Below are 7,622 nucleotides of genomic sequence, written 5' to 3'. Positions count from 1 at the left end.
ACGCGGGACCCCCGCAACCCTCCCGCGAATCGCGGGACCCCAGCGACCCCTCCCTCCCGCGAGCCCCCTCCCGCGATTCGCAGGACCCCTGCATCTTCCCCCCCCGCGATTCGCAGGACCCCTGCGACCCCCCTCCCGGCATTAAAAGGGCCCCCCGCAACCCCCCCGCGATTCACGGCACCCCCCCTACTGCGATTTGCGACCCCCCCTCCCGCAATTTACGCCGCCCCCTCCCGCGATTCACGGAACCCCCCGTAGCGCCCCCCTCCCGCGATTTGCGGGCCCCCTCGGCACCTCTCGCGATTTGCGACTGCCCCCTAATTCACACATTCGGGGACCCCACCTCCCGCGATTCATGTCTCCCTCACGCAATTCACGGCACCCCCCACACCCCCCTTCCTGCGATTCGCAACCCCCCCTCCCGCGATTCACAGAACCCCCCGTAGCGCCCCCCTCCCGCGATTTGCGGGCCCCCTCGGCACCTCTCGCGATTTGCGACCGCCCCGTAATTCACACATTCGGGGACCCCCCTCCCGCGATTCATGCCCCCCTCACGCAATTCACGGACCCCCGCACCACCCCCCTGCGCCCACCCTCCCCACCTTCCTGCGATTCGCAACCCCCCACGACCCCCCCTCCCGCGATTCATGCCCCCTCCCGCGATTCACGGACCCCCGCACCACCCCCCTGCGCCCACCCTCCCTTGATTCACGCCCCCCTCATGCAATTCACGGCAACCCCCCACACCCCCCCTCCCGCGATTCGCAGCCCCCCCACGACCCCCCTCCTGCAATTCCTGACCCCTCCCGTGATTCACGGACCCCCGCACCACCACCCCTTGACTCACGGCACCCCACGCACCCCTCCCGCAATTCACGGACCTCCGCAACCCCCCCTCCCGCAATTAACTAACACCGACAACCCCCCTCCCGCAATTTGCGGACCCCCCTTCCCACGATTCAATCCCCCCCGCGCCCCCGCCCATGATTTGTGGACCCCCGCCCCCTCCCCCTGTACCACCACAAGCAGGTACCGCCCCTAGGTGGGAAATCCGGCCCTGGCTGCCACACTGCAGGTTTCCCCACTGCCCTCTGCACCAGCGCCACAACTTTTATCAATGTCTTGCCCACATACCACTATTATACAGCCTCCTGCTCTCATGCACGCTCACTCCCTCCCAGTGGGAGGAGACGCTCACCCACTGCCGGGAGCTGCATACTGTCCCCCACCCACCTCCAGTTCTAGGGATGCCCATCGACCATCAATGATTTTCAAATAATCGATGGTTTATGGCCGATGTTTAATACTTTTGCCATCAATGTGGGAGGACACTGCCCTGCCTCCTGTTCTCCTGCCCCGTAACTTCCGCCAGTGGAGACCCGCTCACCCTGTGTTGCCCACATTCCCCTATCATGCTTTACCGCCCAGCCTCCTGCTCTCATGCACCCTAACTCCCACCCAGTCGGAGGAGACACTGACTCCTGTATTTCTGTGCTGCCACGCTGGACCCTCACCCACTGGCAGAAGCTGCACAGTGTCCACCACCCTCTTTAGTCCCCCGTATGCCCACACACCCCTATCACTACCCAGCTTCCTGCTCTCCTGAACCGTAACTTCCACCACTGGGGAGTCGCTGATACTGTGTTGCCCACATTCCCCTATCATGCCTCATAGCCCAGCCTCCTGCTCTCATGCACCCTAACTCCCACCCAGTAGGAGGAGACACTGACTCAGGGCCACCGTCCGGTACTCCTGTGCTGCCACGCTGGACCCTCACCCACTGCCAGAAGCTGCAATACAGGGCATCTTTCATACAATTCTAACCATATTTCTCACAATACAAATGTTCACAAATTAAGGGGCGTAGCCCCTTACGCCGGTGTGAAGAGCGCCCGTAGGGCGCGATGAATCACCTAGTACTGTATATACTGCCCCTGTGCAACTCAGATGCTATGGGTCTTGGATGGGAGTGTGCCCAGCCAAGTGTTGGTATAGCACTGCACTGTTATGCCCCATGTTCCTGGCAGGAAATCGTGCATTTGGGAAGTGCTGGGAACATTGTGCATTTGACCTACATAAGCCATTGTCACCTCCGCTGACGTCTCTTCATCCCTCAGATCCTCTCCCAGGAAAGACAATCCGTATGACAGGCGATGTGTAGTGGAGACAGCTCTGGTTCCCGAGACACCAGCCAAGAGCATGCACACACATGTACTGCCACACTAACATGTTACCGACACATACATGCATACTGAAGCGTACACGCTTGGTTCTCTGACACCACTGCATACCTAACATGTATGTATAAACACACAGGCCTCACACCACACAGACATGCCCACGCCCCATTCCTTGTATACTGAGCGATACGACACCACCTGCTGCGTTCCCACACATTGCTGATTGTGTGTTCCTGGAAGATGGATCAGATCCAGCGACATCGCCCACAAAACGCCTCTCGCCCGCCTGCAGGTGAACGTTCAGGTCTGTTAGGTCAAATCTGAGCCTTCAGAGTCAAAATACCATACAATACAATACACATAGGGCCTCATTCTGGTCCACACGCAACACTGCGAATTCGCAGCATTGCATGTGGATGAAATGCCGCCGCCGCTCGCACAGCCGCCAGCCCCCCTCACTCGGCCAATTCCCCCACATGACTGCGAATTGGCACCTGCATCGCCACACCATTTGCATGGGAAAACATCGCTCTCCTGTGCAAACGCGAGGGGAGCGAGCAAATCATAATAAGGCCCATCTGTCCTGATGCTGGGGTACCCCTGAAGATGGGGATCCTCTTTCTTTGATCCACTGATTTCTCATGCTGTTACTCCTTTCACACCAGAGGCGTAACTACTTTATTTGCGCCCCCCCCTGCCGGACATTTCGGGCGCCCCCCCCCAAAATATTAACCCCCTCCTTACCCGTCCCCATTGCCGCCGGCGCTTCTGCCTCTAACCCGACACGCAGATCTGTGTCGGGTGGTCCCCGGCTGCAGTGCTAATATAATAACAGACACTCGGAAAATGGCTGCCCCCATACAGCATTATGGGGGCAGCCATTTTCCGAGTGTCTCTTATTATATTAGCACTGCAGCCGACCGCCACTGAAAATGGAAAATGGCTGCCCCCATACAGCATTATGGGGGCAGCCATTTTCCGAGTGTCTCTTATTATATTAGCACTGCAGCCGACCACCACTGAATGTGGCCTAGCCGGGGACCGCCCGTCACCCGACACAGATCTGCGTGTCGGGTTAGAGGCAGCGGCGCCAGCGGCAATGGGGTAAGAAGGGGGAGGGCAGGAGTCGGGAGCGGGGACCAGGTGGTTACTATAGTCCCGCAGACCCCCCAGGCGCCCACACCTGCCTAGCGCCTCCCCGCCACCGCGGGGGCTGCGGGACTATAGTTACGCCACTGTTTCACACTACAAATCTGGATATCTCTTGCTCTTCCTAGCAGCACCCACAGGCTGCTCCATAATGCCAGAGACTGTGAAGGCGCCACAGGCTCAGGACTGACTCTCTATCCTGACTCCTCAGCTCACCCATCAGCTTACACTGACCTACCGCCCATCCTTTGTTCTCTAAACTTCCTGTTCATCCCCCTGTATGTCCAAGAAACTGGACAAACTCCACCACTGGGGCCATAAACTCCACCACTTACTGAGTGGCTTAAGGGTGCGAGGGCTGTGTGCTGTGTCCCTCGTGTAACCTCACTCCCAACCCCAACCGAAATCATACTCAGAGACAGTGCGTGGGATTGAATCATTGGCCACAGTTTATTTACCACACCTTAATTACCTTTGCAGGGTAGGGACAGAGAACGGTGGGCAAGGCAAGAAACCTGTCAATAACCTTCATTGACTTAGACCGCGGGGCGTGCCCCCACCTACGCTGTAGGCCCTTGGCTACACCCCTTACCTGTGAGCCAGCCCCCGCCGATCACCCATTGGCTGGTGCGCAGCCGATTGGCCCGCCGTCGACAGCTGGAGCCTGGCGTGCGGCCCGACCGAGGGTGAATCTGCAAACCTCAGCTGGCTCCTCCTGTCCCGATGCCTTGCGCACTGCTTCTTCCCGCCACTGAGGCCCCTCTACCTGCCCAGGGGCCGAAAACCCCCCACCCTGTCGCTTCCACCTATTTTAGCCCCCGGCACCTTTGCCGTGCATTGCCGAACGGGTCTCTATCGCCCAGCGACAGGTGCACCCCTTTGCCCCTGTATAAGCCCGGTGCCTTCTGAATGCTATCCGTGCGTTGTATGATGCTCCCGACATAATGCTTTCACGCATTTCCCTCTTCCACTGGCACTCCCTTGGGCACCTCTTGCCAGGCCGACCTGTGACCGTATAGTGCGCAACTCTGGCCCTCGCTCTTTTGCCCATGCCAGGTTGTCCCGCATTGCTCCCTTAAAATCAAGGGACCTTATCCTCCCAGCGTCGTTGCCGCCTGGGTGTCTTAACCGCCACCCCTGTGCGGGCCATTGCTCGCTTCTCACACCTTGGTGCCTCCCCGAGCCCCCCTGCCACCTCCTCCCTGCCTGTCTGAACAAAAACACTTTAGTTCAGGCTGCTGACCATATGGTCTAGTTGCGGCCCTGGCCTCCACCCAATTCATGCGGGAATGGCCACCGCTCCATATACGCCTCTCCTCTTTGTGCCCTGTGCCCGCCCGGCACGCTTGTGCTGTACTGTTAACTGGCACTTGTCCAGGGGGGCATTGCTCCCGACCCGGCGGCCTGACTTCCATGTAGTCGGGGCCAGTTGCCCCGGGCCTGCCGAGGCCTTGTTGCACCTGTGCAGCTGCCCCGTTGCACCTGTACCGCTGCGCCCGGCTTCTTCTACCCTCCCGATCCGTTTTGGGTCTATGCACTTTGCACTGGCCCCTGCTGCCGCTTACCGCCACTGAATGTGACCTAGCCGGATCGTCGACCTTTCTAGCATGAATGGCTACCCATAGATGTTGAGGCTCGGATGCTTGCCTTTTCCCCATGTCCTGCCCCTTATTATTGCTTGCACCAAAAAAGACTCTGCCTTGTCTTATCTAGATTCCCGACACACCTATGGCCGCCCGCATGGCGCTCGCCCAGGCCTTGGCGGCCTTCTTCCCCTTTAGAATCGTTAGGCAAGCCGCTGCCAGGAAGCTTACCCCCTGCAGCTGCCCTTCGCTTGAATCTGGCTTCACTGGGCGGACTTGTACGCCCTCTATGTTCTGTTGTGTTCGCATTGGGAGTTGCTACCTTGCGTGCTCCTAGCTACGGCTGGATAATACGTCCCCTACCGTTTCCCACTCCCGGCGCCTTCCTTTGGCCTAAGCTTAATATTGGTGCTGTGCCGGGATGCTGCGACCGACTACCAGGCCGCCTAATGACCGTCGGTGCTGCTACCTGCTGGCTGTTCACCACCTGAACAACTTGCCCGATTGCCGCCCCCCAGACTGAATCAGTCTGTTGGTGAGCTTTTCTCTGCCCAAGTTGTTGCTGGCACAACTATTGGGCATAGGTCCATGCTGCTCCGTGGCCTCCCACTAAGGTTTCCCCTCAGCGCCCACCGCTCTTCCGGTGGATTATCCGCCTCTGGCCCTTGGGGCATCTACGAATAAATGGAATTGAAACTTCCCAATACTGACTGCCCGCAGCATGACTTTCTTTGCCCTAATGCTTTTACCCAGGCTCCCACTTCCTCCGTGGGGAATGACCATGTCAATTTCTGTGGCCCGGTATGAGGGGAACGTTATGCCCCCCCCCCCGTCTTTGGCAGGACTGGCATGCTGTAGTTTTCACCGCCATTGACAGCATAGCGATGACCCGGGGGGTCCCTGCCCCGCCGGATCTCATCAGGAGGCATGCCATCGCCCTCGACCCTATGTGCTCCTGCGGGAAGGAGCCGAACGCTTGGTAGCGAAACACCTGAGATGTCGCAATTTTTACCAAACCTTTTTTCTATGAAAACAGACGTCAAGCTCCTTCCCCTGAGGTAAAAGTTTTGAGGCTAAAAAGCCTCTAAACGCTGAGGGTGCAACCTAAAAGCTAAATTAATGTCTAAACATCTGCCTCCGTGCTCCCTGGCCCTGTGCTCTTATCTTCCTGACCGCTGAGTCAATAAATGATGGGTGCTGGATGAGCCCGGGCCTCCCTGGTGTACCTATTGGTACCAAAATTGGCGGGGTTAGGGAAGGCGCTGCCTTCCTACCCTATGCCATTTTCGTGCTAATCTCCCTGATGGCTTAAGGCCGCCTATATTTGCCAGTCCCTGATGCTGCAGATTTTCTCGATGGCTAATTATTCCCTTTGTCTGCTGGAGACTAAACATGCATGCCCTTTAAAGAAGGGTCCTGCATTTTCATCCATGCTTACCAAGCCATGTAAGTGAACTAACACCTCGGCCGATGTTCCAATGTCCCTTACCCATTGGCTGGTGTAGGTAGCTCAGGTCAATGCCCTGCTACTGACCCAAAACCGTGCATCTCGCTGTGGTGCCCCCTTGTTCCGTGGCTGCAGACCTACCACTTTTTACCCGACTGCTGCCATCCCTGGGCACCCTCCCTTTTCCTTAATCCATTCTGTTTGCTAACGCTCTGCCCTGTTCTGACCATGGCACCTGGCTCTGCTTGTGCTGAATGCTGCCTCCGTCACTGGCCTGGCTATTTAAACCCCTCCCGGCCAGACTCCCCCCTGCTCTCCCTGACTGGCTGGCCGAAGCGCCAGGTGTAAAAAAGGGGTCAGGCATACCTGCCTGCCCCCTGACCCTCCCGCCGTTCAGACTTTGGACTGCCACTGCCCACCCCCCCAATGCCGCTCCGTGCGCCATTTTGGCTGCCTGCGCTCCCTTTTGAAAAAAATGTTTCCCTTTATTAACCGCTGCAGGATCTGTCCTGGACCCCCCAATTTCTGATGGCAGCCTCAGTCCCGGGTTTAATACCGGACGAAACCCTAACTGCTAAGTCCGGTCACCGGTCAGTTTGTAGTAAAGACAAGTATAGATCACTGTTTTGTTCACACCCTGGGGTTCCTTCTTTTCTGCTCTAACCAGGGCTGCCATCAGACGTTGTGGAGCCCAGGACTGACAACATATGCAGCCCCCCCCCCCCCCCCTTTCCTTTCTCGAGCACCTGGAATACCTGGTGAGACCCCCGCTGCCCGCAGCACTGGTCGCACTACACTACACAAATTTTGCAGCTCCTGATTGGCCGCTAGGCGGCCAAAAGAATCATTCGGAGGAGAAGCGCTGAAGATGAACCTACCGGGTGGTCGTTTTTTGGACCCAGGACATCAGGACACCAGACCCGGGGACCTAACTACGGGCTCAAGATAGGTAAGTATCAGTATGTGTGGGCTTTGGATGTAATAAAGTTTTATTTTTCATGTGTCAGTGTGTGTTTATTTGACTATTTTTAATACTGTGGAACTACAAGTGCCGGCGGGCCCTTTAATGCCCCGCATGCTGGGACTTGTGGTTCTCCAAGTCCCAGCATTCGGAGGAGGCTTGCTGGGACTCATAGTTCCACAGTATTAAACAATAGTTTATTCTACTTTATTTACACTTTAATCAGCCCGGTGACCACAGCCCAGGGTTACCGGGGACAGCACCAGGCTTCAGCCTGGCCAGGTAAGTCCTGGAGGGGGGGG

The sequence above is a fragment of the Crinia signifera genome, chromosome 7, assembly GCF_055691185.1.
Source record: "Crinia signifera chromosome 7, ASM5569118v1, whole genome shotgun sequence".
NCBI classification, from domain to species: Eukaryota; Metazoa; Chordata; class Amphibia; order Anura; family Myobatrachidae; genus Crinia; species Crinia signifera.
This window is presented reverse-complemented; position numbering follows the sequence as displayed.